Source organism: Chelonia mydas, chromosome 22 (assembly GCF_015237465.2).
Source record: "Chelonia mydas isolate rCheMyd1 chromosome 22, rCheMyd1.pri.v2, whole genome shotgun sequence".
Classification (NCBI taxonomy): Eukaryota; Metazoa; Chordata; order Testudines; family Cheloniidae; genus Chelonia; species Chelonia mydas.
Window position 1 is genome coordinate 16,584,998 of NC_051262.2, and position 15,793 is coordinate 16,600,790.

General features: G+C 44.0%; 1 long non-coding RNA gene across 1 annotated transcript in view; it reads right to left on the reverse strand.

Annotated features, from left to right (window-relative positions):
- LOC122463529 overlaps window positions 1–15,793 on the reverse strand; it is a 56,766-nt gene that overhangs the window by 8,231 nt on the left and 32,742 nt on the right. The gene's annotated exons all lie outside the window — the stretch shown is intronic.

The following is a 15,793-nucleotide window of genomic DNA, read 5'->3' on the forward strand; positions in this document are numbered from 1 at the left end:
GCTGTCCTAAAAATAACGTGTAACCGGTGAAGTAATGACATTATTAGCAAACTCCAGAGTGGAGGGATTTTAAACACTTTTGACTAGACATTTTCTTTTAGTACAAGATGTATCCCAGAGATCTATTATACTTGTCAGCCAAAGCTAGGGTTACAGAGGAAGAATTAAAGTGAAGCCCAGTAATGCTTCCTGTAATCAGGTTTTCGCATCGTCTGCACAGATACGGTTTCTGACTGAGCTCTCCAACAGTTCTGCTTCAGAAGCAAATGGGTCTTCCCTTGTGGAGCCATGCTACAGTGTAAACTTCATTCCAAACACAAGTCCAGGGTGAAGGTGGGGATGGTGGAATGAGATTAACTGGACCCAAGGAGCCCCCTGGAGAAGAGCTAAATTTGTAATGGAACATCCTTTGAAGCCTCCATGGCATGCCCATTCCCCAGTCATTTTAGAATGGAGGCTAAGAGGCACCATCTTTCCAGATGCTTTCCTTAATGTACCTCAGCCTTCTCATCAAAAGCACGAAAAAGAACGGACAAGCTCTTAAGTGGCATAGGTAGCTCCAGTCTTTTCAGAAAGCAAATCCATCAGGATCCCCGGCCCAGCCCCCTGCCTCAAGTCAGTGATTTGCTAAAAAAGTTTCCCAGACTGTAAAAGCCACAAGGTGTTTGTTGCTGCCTGGGTCACTGCTTTTTTTTTGGGGGGGGGAGGGGGAAGGGGAAGAGGAGAAGGGGATAAGCAAGCTGGAAAATAGCACAAACAACCTCCCCACATTTGTGTTACTTAAATAGAAAGTGACTGGGCCTTCTGACTTAGCCTGGTTTAAGTCAGGAGTAACTCAACTGGGGCTAGCAGACTCAGTGGTGGAAAACTGGTCTGAGTAAAAACAGGCCCTTCAGCTTTTCTGTGGCAATGTCTACATGTTTTGTTCAAATAACTTGTGTGCTTCCAGCTCTCTAAATATTACTTTTCCCTCCCATTTTAACAATATTCTGCCTCAGGGGCCCATCATAACCAGACCCATGTCTCATTCCAGGACTTCACAGGTGTTGGACTGTGCTAAAAGCACCCATGGTGACCCCAAGTACCTGGGCCTCTCCAGACAGAAACCGAGACCTGCATGCCTTACAATGGCACATGCTTTCCTGGGTATGTAAGTGAATTACAGAACCAGTGCGAGCAGTCTGAGGACATGAAATATCTCAAGTGTATTGCATCCACACAACTCTCACCTCAGTAACAAACATGGTGGTGGTGGTGGTTTCAGAGAAAAAAAAATAATTTTTAGTTTAAAATTTCTTTGGGCCTCCACAACTTTCCTATGAAGCAATAGGAGAGAAACGCCAGCTTATTGACCACAGGCCAAACAGAGAGAAGGCCCAGATGTTGTGTTAAACACACGACAACCCCCTGCCACCCAGTCCTGCCACCACCACAGCCCCATCGCACACTCCCACAGGATGGCTATACCCATAGCGATCCTTCACTTGGAACCAGTTTGGGTTCCCTCATCTCTCCTCTACCCTATTAGAGAAATGTTCAGATCTCCCGTAGAGCTTAGACATGTCCAGCAAACCCATGATACTAGGTGAAGAACTCCTATGTGGCAGATAAAGCGAAGGACCAGTACAAGAAAGAAGAAACCTTGGTTTGGCTCTGAAGAGGATGCCCCGGGAAACACAGGGCATATGCAAATCTACCTTGACCTGAAGTTACCTAATGTAAGTTAGGTAGTGCTGTGTAATAGTCTGAGCAAGGAGCTAGGAGTCGGGACTTCTGGGTTCCAGCTCCATCTGTCTGACACCCTGAGCAAGTCACTTTGCTTCACTTAAGCAGCTGAGAAATGGGAATAATAAACAGCAGTTACTCTACCAGCTGGGGGCATTAGGTTTTATCTAGGTCAGCTAGGCTCCAAGACCCTCACATGAAAGTCATTATACAAGCACTACAGAACAAATTATATGTGGGTTCCTAGGAAAAAAATACTTGAGGCTGTCGGGTTCACAACAAGCCTGTGAGGAACTGGCAGCACCCTCCTGCTGTTGGTGCCATACAGCACTTAAGCCCTTATTTTTCTTAATTACTCCCGATATGTCACCCGTCATGTTGTCGGCTTCCTCCGAGAACAGCGATAAATAGTGCTTCTCATCTCATGTCCTTAGGGGACGCTTGCTATTTACTCCTGTGATGGGCAAGACATCATGACTAATTAGGAAAAATGGTGGCCTACTTGCACCCAATAGAAAAAACTAATCAGTTTCCTCATTCGGAGGGAGGCTGTCAGTCTTCTCTGATGATTCAGTGACGGCTCCTCAGGCACCAGCCACTTGCAACCAGGAGCTTGGAGCAAATGGAAAGTGCCTTTGTTTCTCCCCTGAAAACTCAATGTACCAAAGGACAAGCTGGGTGAAGTAATATTTTATTGGATTAACTTCTGTTGGTGAGAGACGCAAGCTTTTGAGCTACGCAGAGCTCGCCCTCTGGTCTGGGAAAGGTACTCCAAGCATCACAACTAACTGCAAGGTGGAACAGATTGTTTAGCATAAGTAGCTAAGGGACCATTCAAAATAGAGCGGCCTGTTAACACCTCTGCAGTCATAGGACAAAGAGCGGGTTAGTGGGTTACATATTGTAATAAGCCCTAAATTCATAGCTTAAATACATACCTCTGCTAGACACTAAAATCACGGACTAACAGTGACACTGGAATGTAGTAGATTTCCATCTTCCCCATCTTAATATTCACATTGGGCCTAGTTTAACTTAGAACAAAGGAGCGGGTAGGCAGAGAAGAAATAGTTGAGTTTACTGCAGCATATACCCCTCCCGCCTCCTCTGCCACACATGCAGTGATCATGAAGATGTAATCTAAAGTCAGCATTTAAATGGGCAACTGCTTCAGGATTTGTAAATGCTTCCAATTAAAGAGAAAACAAAATTAATCTAGAAGTTGCTTCCATCAGAGGAAAACAATATATGCAGCGTTTCTCTATGTTCTGGTGCCCTCTGAGGGGAAAAAAGTGTGAGCAAAAAGGAAATAGAAAACAGATGTCAACTAGCTCTAATGATTTATAACCCACCCCCCAATGGCTCTATCAATGCACAAATAAAGCTTGCAGAACCCAGAACCAATGTAATTTACTAAGGGATTGGGGTGGGGAGATAGGAAGTGGGGGAGCAGGGTTCCTTTGTTCCTCAGATTATGGAGACACCACTCGTTACCAAGTGGTTGGGGTTTTGCTGAAGCCTGTTCCTACTGACATGCAGTTGAGGTTGAAGAGTAGAAACCCTTTATTTCTGAAAACTAATGAGGACAAAACTCCCATTGTCACGGTCATGCCAGTGCATTGCCTTGGATTTTGCAATCTATTGCACACTGTCACGTTGGGCGAGATGCAGCAGGAGCCACACAGCTGAATTTTCAAAGCATCTCCATTGTGTGTGTAATGATGCTACGATTGGTCAGTGAGGATTTGAACCTGGGACCTTCCATCACCAAAGCTAAAGGAGTAACTCCTAACAGCAGGGGGCTGTTATTTATGTGGACCAGCCACCAGAGGGACACAGAGTTGCTGTCAAAAACAAACATACATAGAGGGCTTTAAGATTTCCCACCTCCACACCAGCTTTCATCTAAGATCTCACATCCTCCCTCTCCCTGTTGGTTCACCAAGGCCAGGCTTGATGTCCCTTCCCCTCTCCTGTGCTACCTCTCTGTATGCCAGACTACTTCCCCCACTGCTTATGCAAATGCCTGTGAACACCAAGCTGTGGCAGTCTGCCTTCTACAAACCAGCATCCCATACAAGGAGAGAAAGAGAAAGAAAAAAGAATACTGAGTTAACACCTTCCTCTGGGTCCCAGGGGGTCTCCTTCTCTGTGTTTGCCTTTTATGCCCTGGTTGACCTTGCAGCAAGCTCCAGGCAACCTGACCTCAACACTTGTGTGGTGCACACTACAGGACCCAGGCCTCAAACTGCAGTTCTTAGGTTTAGAGACTGCATTTTGCCTTGCTGAGCACCACATACATAGCTGGTGCTTAAAGTAAAACAAGCTGGTTTTGCAGGCTGATGTCCTTTGGTGGAGCTGGTTAAAGACAACAAGTGGGGACAATTTCTTCAGGAGGAAAAATATTTAGAAAAATCTGTCCCCTCCATCCTCCACACACAGACCCTGCTCAGTTCAGTAGAGCTGGACGGAATGCCTGGTTTGTAGGTATTTCATACAGTAGCCCAGTAAATTAAATGAAAGCTATTCACTCTGTATTTACAGGGTCACAAATAAATCTCAGGAAGCATTTTACTGAGCGAGGTGGGGAAAATGTGTTTTCTGGGCCAAATATAATAGAGCACAAACCTCATGATTCCTTCTTAGCTAGGGGAAAGGGAGCTGCGAATCAGTGTAGCTGGAATAATGCTACAAGCAGTGGTGAATGCAGCATTTCCCCCCCCCCCCCCCCCCGCCCCTTCTCATTTGCAGGTAACAAGGAACAAACAAAATGGTCTTTTTGATGGAAGGAAAAAGCTCTCGAGCGTCTCTCTGGTGAATATTTGCAGCATTACCTTCATTTTAGCTGAGCACCATGGATCACTGGGAACCTGTTCAAGTTATAGCTGCATGATCATCCCAGCCTAATGGGAAGGCGGTATTTGTGTTTAAGTGGCTGATTGGGTTCTGTTTGGTCTGCGTTCTGTAATGTAGCAAGGTGCATTAGTAGGGAAATCAATAGCAGTTTACAATGTGAAATTTACCAGCCTACCCGGAGGCGGGGTAGAGATAAGGGATATAGTAACAGCAGAGAAAACACAGGGACCGCAAAGCAAAATGGACACAGGGAAGCAGGTGGAAGGGGAATGAGTGCCCTTTGCCAAGTTTCCATAAAGGTAAGACCTCTGCTGAAAGCAGCCAGTAGCCCTTATTTTAAAAGGCTACATTATTCCATAGCTGTGATCCAATACACTATGCCTTACAGTACGCTAATGCCTAGGGGCCAGATTTTTCATGGTATTTAGGTGTAACTTCCATTGATTTCAACTGGAAGTCTCTTTGAGCTAGGCATTGCACAGAGTGAGAGATATTCCCTGTGCCAGTATTTCCAGCCCCAAGAATTCAGAGAGATTCAGGCTCTCCCCGCCCCCACCTAAAAACCCCAAGATTAGCTTAAAATCATAGTTTAAAACAAAACCTACACATTTTGGGTTATTTATATTTTGAGCCTTAACTCAGGTCATACTTTCTACCTTGTTTCCACAATTGTGAAGGGCTGGAAACATCCATCCCCCACAACTCCCAGCAAAACTGGAGTTTTATGGGTTCACAACACCAAGATCAGAGGCTTCATCACCACCAAATATTGAGGGACTCAAAAACAGTACAGTTGCAACACTGCTGCTCCCCCCAAAAGCTTACAAACGAAATAGAGCAGGAAGACAAAGAGAAGGGAAAAGGGACACAGTGCAGAGCATTATGGGTTTGCCAACTTCATGGAATTTATTTTTAATTCTTTGAGGGCAGTTGTTAGGAGGGGATTAGAGGGAGGGAAGCATGGAGGGGAGCAGATAAGGCGAAGAAGTTGTGAGGGAGAAGATGGAGCCAACAGCCAACCAGTCCAGAGTCAAAGTTGTAACAAGAGTCATAACATTTTCAGTGCCCAAGGGTCCCCACTGACTTCAGTTTCTCTGGACCACTGGGGCTGGCTCCTTCCAGGAGTTTCACTGGTCCCTAAGGCCACATGAAGGCACTGCATGGGTCCCAGTGACCCCAGAGGGGTGAAGGGGTCACCCTGCACAGTTGGGGTTCAGAGGCCACTGAAAGGAAAGGTTCCCTCTCACCCCTCCACCCTCAATGTTGCAACCCCTAATGAGATGGGCTCCTTGTGTTTGAGTTTGTGCTACTATAGCAAGGATTACTACAACCATGTTGCTACAGTATTTTTTTTTATAAGGACATGTCCCTTGACATGTTCTGTGGGAGATGTGTGTGCGCATTTGACTGCCACTCTGTTAAAAGGGGCGACGAATGGAATAGCAGGGAAGCCCAAGAGATCAGGAATGAGGTGCACTGCAGTGCTTCCAATGGGGGCCCAATGTGCTAAAATAGAAGCAGTGCCACAAACCTGTCTTAAGAGATTTCATAGAATCATAGAAACGTAGGGCTGGAAGGGACCTTGAAAAAAAATCAAGTGCAGCCCCCTGCTCTGAGGCAGGCCCAAGTAAATCTGGACCATCCCTGACAGGTGTTTATCCAGCCTGTTCTTAAAAGCCTCCAGTGACGGGGATTCCACAACCTGCCTTGAAAGCCTCTTGTAGAGCTTACCTACCCTTATTTCTTAACATCCAACCTAAATCTCCCTGGCTGCAGATTAAGCCCATTACTTCTTGTCCTGCCTTTAGTGGTTACAGAGAACAATTGATCACACTCCTCTTTATAGCAGCCCTTAACATATTTGAAGGTTTATCAGATAACTCAGTCTTCTTTTCTCAAGGCTAATTACGCCCCTTTTAACCTTTCCTCATAGGTCAGGTTTTCTAAACCTTTTATCGCTTTTGTTTCTCTCCTCAGACTCTCTAATTTGTCCACATCTTTCCTGAAGTGGTGCAGCCAGAATTGGAAACTATCCTCCAGCTGAAGGTCTCACCAGAGCTGAGTAGAGTGGGACAAGTTACCTCCTGTGTCTAACACACAACATTCCTGTAAATATACCCTGAAATGACACTAGCCTTTTTTGCAACTGCATCCCATTGTTTACTCAGATTCAATCGGTGAGCCACTATAACCCCCAAATCCTTTTCAGCATCACCACCATCTAGCTAGTTATTCCCCATTTTGTAGCTGTACATTTGATTATTTCTTCCTAAGTGAAGTTCTCTGCACTTGTCTTTATTGAATTTCATCTTGATATCAGACCAAAAATACTTCAATATGTCAACGTTTTTAATTCTAATCTTGTCACCCACATGCTTGCAACCCTCCCCTCTTGGCGTCATCCACACATTTTGTGATTATCCTCTTTACTCCATTATCCAAGTTGCTAACAAAAATATTGACTAGTACTATAGCCAGGACTGACCCTTGTGGGACTGGACTTGATACACCCTCCCAGTTCGTCAGCAAACCATTCATGTCTACTTTTTGAATAGGAGTCTTTCAAGCAGTTGTGTATCCACCTCACTCTAATTTCACTCAGATTAGATTTCCCTAGTTTGCTTATGAGAATGTTGTGTGGGAATGTGTCCAAAAAAAAAAAAAAAAAATCAAGGTATATCATGTCTACTCCTTCCTGCCCCATCCACTAGGCCAGTAACTGTGTCCAAGAAGGAAATTAGGTTGTTTTGGCATGATTTGTTCTTGACAAATCCTCACTGGCTATTCCTTAAAACGCTATTATTCTCTAGGAGCTTGCAAATTGTTAAATAATTTGTTTCAGTATCTTTCCAGGTATCCAAGGCTGACCGGTTTAATTGTCCAACATCCTCTTTGGTTTTACTTTTTAAAGATAGGTACTCTGTTTGCCCCTCTCCAGGCTTCTGGGATCTCATCCATCCTACAGCAGTTCTCAAAGGATAATTGCTAACTGTTCTGAGATTTCTTCAGCTAGTTCTTAAAGGACCAGAGGATGAATTTCATCAGGCCATGCCAACTTGAATACATCTAAATATTTTTTTTAACTTGTTCTTTCCTGTTGTGGCTTGCATTTCTTCCCCCTTGTTAATATTAATTGTGTGGAGTAGCTGGGCACCATTTACCTTTTTCACAAAGGTTAAAAAATGCCTGTTTTTTCAACACTTTAGCCTTCTTGATGTCACCAGTTATTAGCTCTCCTTCCCTCACTAAGTAGAGGGCCTTCATCTTTCTCTTGCTCTTAATATATTTAAAGAACCTCCTCTTATTGCCTTTGATGTCCCTGGCTAGGTGTAACTCATTTTGTGCCTTAGCCTTTCTGATGTTGTCCCTCCATGCTTTTGCTCTTCTGCTGTAGGCCTCCTCTGTAATTTGTCCACGCTTCCACTTTTAGGAGGATTCCTTTTTGATTTTCAAGTGATTGAAGAGCTCTGATGGAGCCGTTTTGGCCTCTTACTATTCTTCCTATCTTTCCTTCACATCAGGAAGGAATTTGCAGTTTTGCCTTTAATATTGCCTCCTTGAGGAACTGTCTGATCTCCTGAACTTCTTTATTAAGGTTCCATGGTATGAAAATTTAACCTACCGGTTCTGAGTTTGTTAAAGTCAACTTTTGTCAAGTCCATCATTCTCGTTATGCTGCTTTCACTTCTTCCTATCAGCAGCATCACGAAATACATAATTTCATGATCACTTTTACCCAAATTGGCTTCCACCTTCAGATTCACAACCAATTCCTCCCTGTTGGCCAGAATCAAATCTAAAACGGCTGTCCCACTGCTTACGCCCTCCACTTTCTGAAACAGTGTTGCCCCAACACATTCCAAGAACTTATTGGAAAGTGTATGTTTTGCCATATCACTTGCCGAGTTGTGCAGGAGAAAGCTCACACAGTTCTGTCCAAATGAAGCTTGCCTGTGGTGTTGAGTCAGCTGCTTACTTACACACATGCTAAACTTTCCTCAACGTTTAAGATACCTGTCAGTCCACTGATGTATTTCACTCGGTTTCATTTGTCTGGTAAGAAATTTAGGGCCAGTTCCTCAGCTTGCACAAATCAGCACAGCTTGACTGGCGTCAGTCTTTTCAGTTCTTAATGAAAGGGAGCATTTTGGGTTGTGTGAGTGAGTAAGTAGCTATAGACTTATTCTCCTTGGGTTAAATGTGAATATTTTTCTTCCTTGCTGCCTTCTTGTAAGAAGAGCATTTAGACAGTGACAGAAAAAGTATCGCTTGCTAATATCCAAATTCACAAGTACATTTTTTACTCTTCTCCAGTTTGCACAAAGCATTCATCGCTGGTTGGGACCTGGGGTTTTCTCCCCCCTGTGGAAAGTTTTGGCAAAAGTGAAAAAAGTAGTTTTCAATGATTTTCCACAGCAAACTGACATGTGGTCAAAACACCCGAAGTTCTAGGCTATTGGTTGAAAATGATTAGCTCTGCTCCCGTAAAGCAACTCTTCCCTGTGTAAGTTAGTTTTCCTGAGAAAACTCCACTCAGATGAAGCATCTGGTATTTGGCAAAAGCACAGCTTTTAAACCCAATTTTACAGATGGGCTCCATTAAACAGGAGGTCAGAGGACTCCCCACAAGGTCACACAACAAGCCACTATCTCTGACAGGATTAGAACTTGGTCTGCTTGTCATCCAGATCCTTACTCCTACCATTAGATCATATTGCAGGAGAATGCAAGAAGCTACCACATGAAGTCAGCGTAGAGCTTATTGTTTTGCAAATCCAAATGTAGACACTTAATCAATACAGTATGTACCAAAAGTCATTTGTTCCCTTTTTAATTCAAACTCCAGCTCCTAGGCTTCAAACGTTTATATTTTGGAAGAAGGCAGTTGCTGGTTAAAATAAGCAATAAGCAGCACATTATATTCAAGGTTAGGTCTTGTTGTTAAAAATCATTTAGTTTTTGGCATTTACCCCTTATGAAAAAACACCACTACAGCAGGAGGATAGATTGTCTGAAGTTATTACAAAAGGTTTCCAAAAATTGTAGTTGACAGGAGCCTATCCTCTGCCAGGCCCCTCACTGGTCAGGATAGGGACCAAATGTGGATCCCAGGTGTTTTTCAAAGGTATTTCCTCCTCCATGATATGTGGATATAAAAGTTTCCTTTATAGCATAGCTTTGTTTGAGATCTCTATCATTCCTCAATTCCCAGAGGTAAGGTTACTTTCCCTTTTCCAGCGATGCTGATCCAAGCTATTCCTGCAAGCAAAATTCTGGCAGATAGTTTTGTCCCAGCTCTAGGTCTGGTCCATCTGGCACACAACAGCCATACATCCAGAGTACAGTCTCCCAGTGCTGGGTAAACATTAGATAAGTCTAATGCCAGCCCTGTGTGGCAGATCAGTGTTATCATTTAGTAGACGAGCAAAGCGGGATGAGATCATTCCTGAGTGCCTCATTTTAGGCACCTAAATCCATATTCACCTGGTAAGTTGCCTGATTTTCAAGGCACTGAGCAAATCCCACTTAAATCAATAGAAGTTTTGGACTCCCAGCACTCAATGTCAGCCCAGTCATTTAGGTGCTCAACTTGAAGTGAGATTGGAAAATTTGTCCAGACTGGGCAATTTGTCCAAAAAGTAACACACGATCAGTAATCAACAAGAGTAGAATCCAGGGGTCTCATCTCCCAGTCTCTGCTCATTAGACCACAGAGCTTTTGACAGCACCATGTCCACCAGATTCAATATCACCAACACACAAGATAGGAACAGCAAGAGTGGACTGCTCCATCTAGCCCCATATCCTGTCTCCAGCAGTGGCTAGCCCCAGCTGCTTCCAAGGACAGTGCAAAAAAACCCTTCAGAAGGCAGGTGTGGGACAATCTGGCCTCAAAATTTTCATCCTGACCCTTAAGAGATTGGTTTCAGCCCTGAAGCATGAGGGTTTATATCCCTTCTAATTCTTTGTTAGCACTACAAATCTTCAGTCAGTAGGCTCAGAGCTGTCTATACGAGCACCATGAATTGTCACAGAACATAGCTGCCCCCTCTCCATTTTCCTTTGCACTTTAAAACAAGGTTGCATCATCACGCAAAGTGTTTCAGATGCCATGTTTTGCAACAGTGGGTTTCTGCTTTTGTTTCACCCCCTCCGGTTTACACAGGAGTCGACAAATCGTGTGTGTGAAGCAGTGTAACTAATAATGATGCAGCAGGTCTTATCTGGTCTGCTCACCACATGCACAGTGAAATGTCACCACCTCAAACGTACCACTCCTTTGAAGCACGGAGACTGTGTGGCATGTGCAGGGAGTTCTCATCCAGCTGTGGATATTGGTTAATCAGTCTAGTGTCTGCAGCAAGGCAGAGATCTTATTTGGTGATAATCAGGCTCCAGTAGCTGTGTTTTCAGGCCACGGTTGTGCAGTTTAAGTCTGGCTACTGCTGCCAGGCCAGGGGTCTGAACGGCAAGCCTGACAAAACAAATGGGAGGACCTGCCAGAGCTCAAAGTGCATCAGAATGGAGCTCTGAAGTTTCCTGTCCATCCACAGCAGGAGCAAAAGTTCAGGGCAATACTGAGAATTTGCAAGTTTCATTTGAAAAAGAGGTGGCAAGGAAAAGATTGGATGGGGGGTGGATGGGAGGAAGCTCCTTTACCCTGGTCTGAAATAGCCTAGAACTGTTGACTTTCATGAAAATAAGGCCCTGTAGCTTGCCCTGAGAGGTCAGGAGATGGAGATATAGGCCAACATACAGGGGTGCTAGCATTAGATTACAAACTGCTGCTTGGTAGAAAGTGGTAAGCAGACTGGACCACGTATGGAGGCTGGTAGCCGTAAGATAACTGAAAGTGCATTCACAGCCCATGCATGGGGGCTTTATTATTCCAATGTTAAAGAAAACTAAAAGAATATAGAGGAGAGAGTTTTATTATTTCCTCCTGTGCCACAGTGCCCAGCCCAGCCCTGCCCGGTCCTCCAGGAATGACCCAGCATCCCACTTCCCAGCTCAGCCCTGTTCTGCAGTACCGTAAGGTTCTCATTTCCCTTCTTAGTCTCTCCACCTCATGAAAAAAACACACTTGGTACAACCAGAGTCCCTGGGTGAGCATCTTCCCTGGATGGCTCAGTGCAGACTGCATTAGAGACCAAAAAGGCACACGATCATGCATAATGTTTCACGGTAATAGCCCAAACCTACAGCCTTCAATAGGGTTTTTGGATCATCGAGCTAGAATACCCATACCTCATTTTTATTACATACATGTCAACACACAAATTCATAGATCAAGGGGTCAGAAAGAAGCATTAGATCATCTCATCTGACCTACTGTATAACAGGCCACAGAATTTTCAGTTACTCCTGTATTGAGGCCCATGTGTGTAGATGTCTATGTAACTGGTTCATGTATACACACCCACACATACAAAAAATTAGGTTATGAATACTGTTTTCCAAGCTTGGTGTTTTCTCCCTAGTCATACCATCATCATAAAGAAGCCACAACAATGCCTAGGTCCTTTTTGGGGGCAGAGGGCTACACAGGAGTATGTAGGGATCTTGATAGGAAGACCACCAGGAATTCCCCGGTGTTCAACACCATAAAACAAAGCGAAAGGTTGTTCTGCTTGTCAGCCTCAGAAACCATATGTAGTAAGACATGACTGCATTATTTCTACTATACTGCAACAGAGCTGAACAGAAAGCTGTAATAAACTACCCTCGCTATTTCCTTTAGCACAGCGAACAGAGCAAAATCAGATAAACAGAAAGTGTGCTTAGAGTCCCCCAGGTTTATGATGGAGATCTGGACTGTAGGAAGCAGGGACCCTGGCCCTCTGAATCATCCACATATTTCCACAATGGTAGATTTTTATGTGGTTTTCTCTTCCCCACATTGGGGATAATTACATGTGTCTGGCTAAAACATCCACAAAACATGGTGATTTTAGCACTGGTGGGCTTTGGAAATCTATAGCTTGAGAAGAGCCCAAGACAGATTTATAAGAGATCAGAGTAAATGTCACCCACGGGCTTGGTTAGATACAGCTAGCTGATAGCTTTCTGCAAGAAACAAATGGGTATAGTTCTCTCTGCCTCTCCTTCAGGAGAGAAGGATAGTGGACCCTTGTGAACTTGTGATTACTGTTGTGTATAACAGCATGAAAGGGTTAATTCTGCCATTACTACGCCTCTCCTGGGTGGACTGGAGGCTATAGAAGTGATTAGTAGTAGACATACTGCAAACAGACTTGCACAACCCTTCCTTCAAACTTAGGTATGAATTTCCTTCAGCCATGAATATTCATACCAGGGAATTACACTGAAAGTGAATTTTAAGTTTGCAGAAAGTTAAAATTCACTTGGGAGCGTTCATGACAGAAACATGGTTTTCTCATTGAGCTGTGGGACAGACGATGGAACCTTCGTGGCCGATTATGTCAGCTTGGCGGGTGGAAAGTGGCAGCTGTTGGCCGGGCACCCTTACCAAACCGGGCCACCCGCACTTCTGTGCTGCTGCTGGGGTGGCTCTGCCTTCAGAGCCGGACTCCGAGCCAGCAGCCGCCGCTCTCCAGGACGGAGGGCAACACCGCAGCCACTAGCAGCGGTGCAGAAGTAAGGGTAGCAGTAACACACCTGCCCCTCCCCACAATAGCCTTGAGACCCCCGCCCCCCAACTCCTTTTTGGGTCAAGACCCCTACAATTACAACACTGAAATGTCAGATTTAAATACCTGAAATCGTGACATTTACAATTTTTTAAATCCTGCGGCTGTGAAATTGACCAAAAATGGACCTTGAATTTGGTAGGACCCTAAAGATGAAGCATGGCAAGACAGTCGGTGAACAAGGTTCATGAAAGACAGCTCATATGATTCCAGGTAACAGTTCGGAGAAAAATAGCAAGCAGCTTGCAGACATGGCAAATGGGAAGAAGGAAAATTTGTCAAATTATTCATTAAGGGCGAGATTTTCAAGACAGTTTAATGGAGTCGGGGTTCTAAATTGCAATGCAAGTTGGTGCCTAAGACTCTTAGGCTCCTTTGAAAACCCCAGCCTCAATTATCTCATCTCTATGCAACAGTTGTTATTCTTGGATGAGCTCAGCAGGAGAGTTCTGCTCCTTTAGAGACCCCCAGGCATTTGGAGTTGGAAGTCAGCTTCACATGCTATGCTGTTTGAGCAGTTAGTGAATGTCTGAAGTGGATGTATGTAATTCTAAAGCCTTTAAGATAGTCTTTTGGCTCCTCCTACCCCATTATACTCACAAGGGGCATGTGAATCATTGATATCGACCTCTGAAAGCTGGGCTACCCTTGTACGATTAAGAGAAAGAAATTTGGAACCCATCTTCCACACCTCAATTGTCAATTAAGAAACAACCTTGCATTTTGCAAACCCACTCCAATCTGTCCTGCTCAGGACAGATTTGTGGCAGTGCCTGAAAAGTCCTTGTTCAGCCTTTTTAATATCTGAGCAAAGCAATCAAATCAGTTACAATCTAATATAGGCTGGATCACTTTCCTGTCCCAAGGATGGAAGTTTATTAGTCTGTGGCCCATATCAGAGTTCTTGTGCTGTGTTAAATTTATTGGTGCTATCTCACCTCATTAAATACTTATAGACCTGACAAGACAGGAAAAAACAGGACTTTTTAAAAACTAAAGGAAGCTGGCATGTGTGTCCCCCAAGTCATCTTTAATGCAACTGCCTGCACTCTAAGAAAAGGACAGAACATAGAATGAAACCAAGTATTACACAGACAGTACAGTTTACTCATTAACTTCCTGGAACGTCCTGCTGAAAGAAAAAAGCAGCATTCCTTGTTTCTCAAAAGCACATCAATTTGACTTAAATCTTCTAGGAGAAACTCGTGTCCGTTATTCCATCCCATTCGACTGCCCAAGCCAAAGGGCAGGTTGGGAGAGGAAGAAAGGGGTGGAGGGAGAGATAAGACACATGCTGTCTATTCAACACAATGTGGACTTCTGCTCCATATATCCCAACAGCAGCATCCCAATGCCTGCATGCCATTCGAGCTGCATTTGTAGCAGGTTTCAGAGATGGTAGTGGGTAGTCTGAGGGAAGTTCATCCAGAGCATGTCTGCTCTGCACTCATCTCCACCTGCAATCAGGCACCCATTTTACCAGAGCTGCTCTGTACTTTTACAGAAAACCAGTGTTCTCAAAGGACCTTGCTAACAAGTTGGGCACAGGGCCAGCAGCAAGGCAGTGAGTATGGTGACACTTTATATTCTGAGTGTTCCAAATACATAATACTGCACTTAATTCTGATTTAGTGGGACAGCTACAGTATAGTGGCTGCAGGAGACCATTATCCTGTGACAGTGTTCTGTTCCACCGATGTTATCGCTTCATTAATTAAATTTCAATTGACTATTAATTGCAATAGATATTTATTATGGACAGAAACAGTTACAAAGTAATTATAGGTCAATGGCATACTTTATTCGTCAGTTAATATTTCTATTTAGATTATATTACATAACTATAACACAATTATATGTATATTATACTGAAAATATACACCTTACTGGTGAGGATTTTCAAAGGGAGTAGTTATCGCTAAGATTTTCAAAACTCCTCAAGTCAGGTTCCTACTTTCATATTTAGGCACCAACTTAAGGGGCTGGATTTAGGAAAGAGCTGAGCCCTCGCAGCTACAGTTAACATCAAGGGAAACTAAGTGTTCAGCCCTTCAGGTTTGCAAATAGCGGAGACTGGATGAAAGGAGCCAAGGATCAACTCCTCATTTAGCCACTTCAGAATTACATATGGAGGAAAGGATATCATTGAAAGAAGTCATAAAGCTGCCCCACCATAAATACTCTCCCCATCTGAATTAGAATTGGGACCAGATCCAAAACACTTAGAAACCAATAAACAAACTCCTATTGACTCCAGTGGGCTTTGGATTAGGCTCTTGGCATCTAGATTTAGGCGTAATTAATGGTGGGTGTTTTCCTTCCCTGGCCAATATACCAAGGAAAGTTCCCATGGCTTGTATAGACAGTTGGCAACACCTCCACTTTTAAGGGGAGAAGCACAAACAATTAGGAAGCCTGCATGACAACGTTCTACCCACCTGCCAGGCAGCCACCCACCTATACATCCTCCATTCATTGTATTTACATGAAATATTACCATAGTCCCTGAGTGCCTTGCAATTCTAATGGTTTGGCCCTCA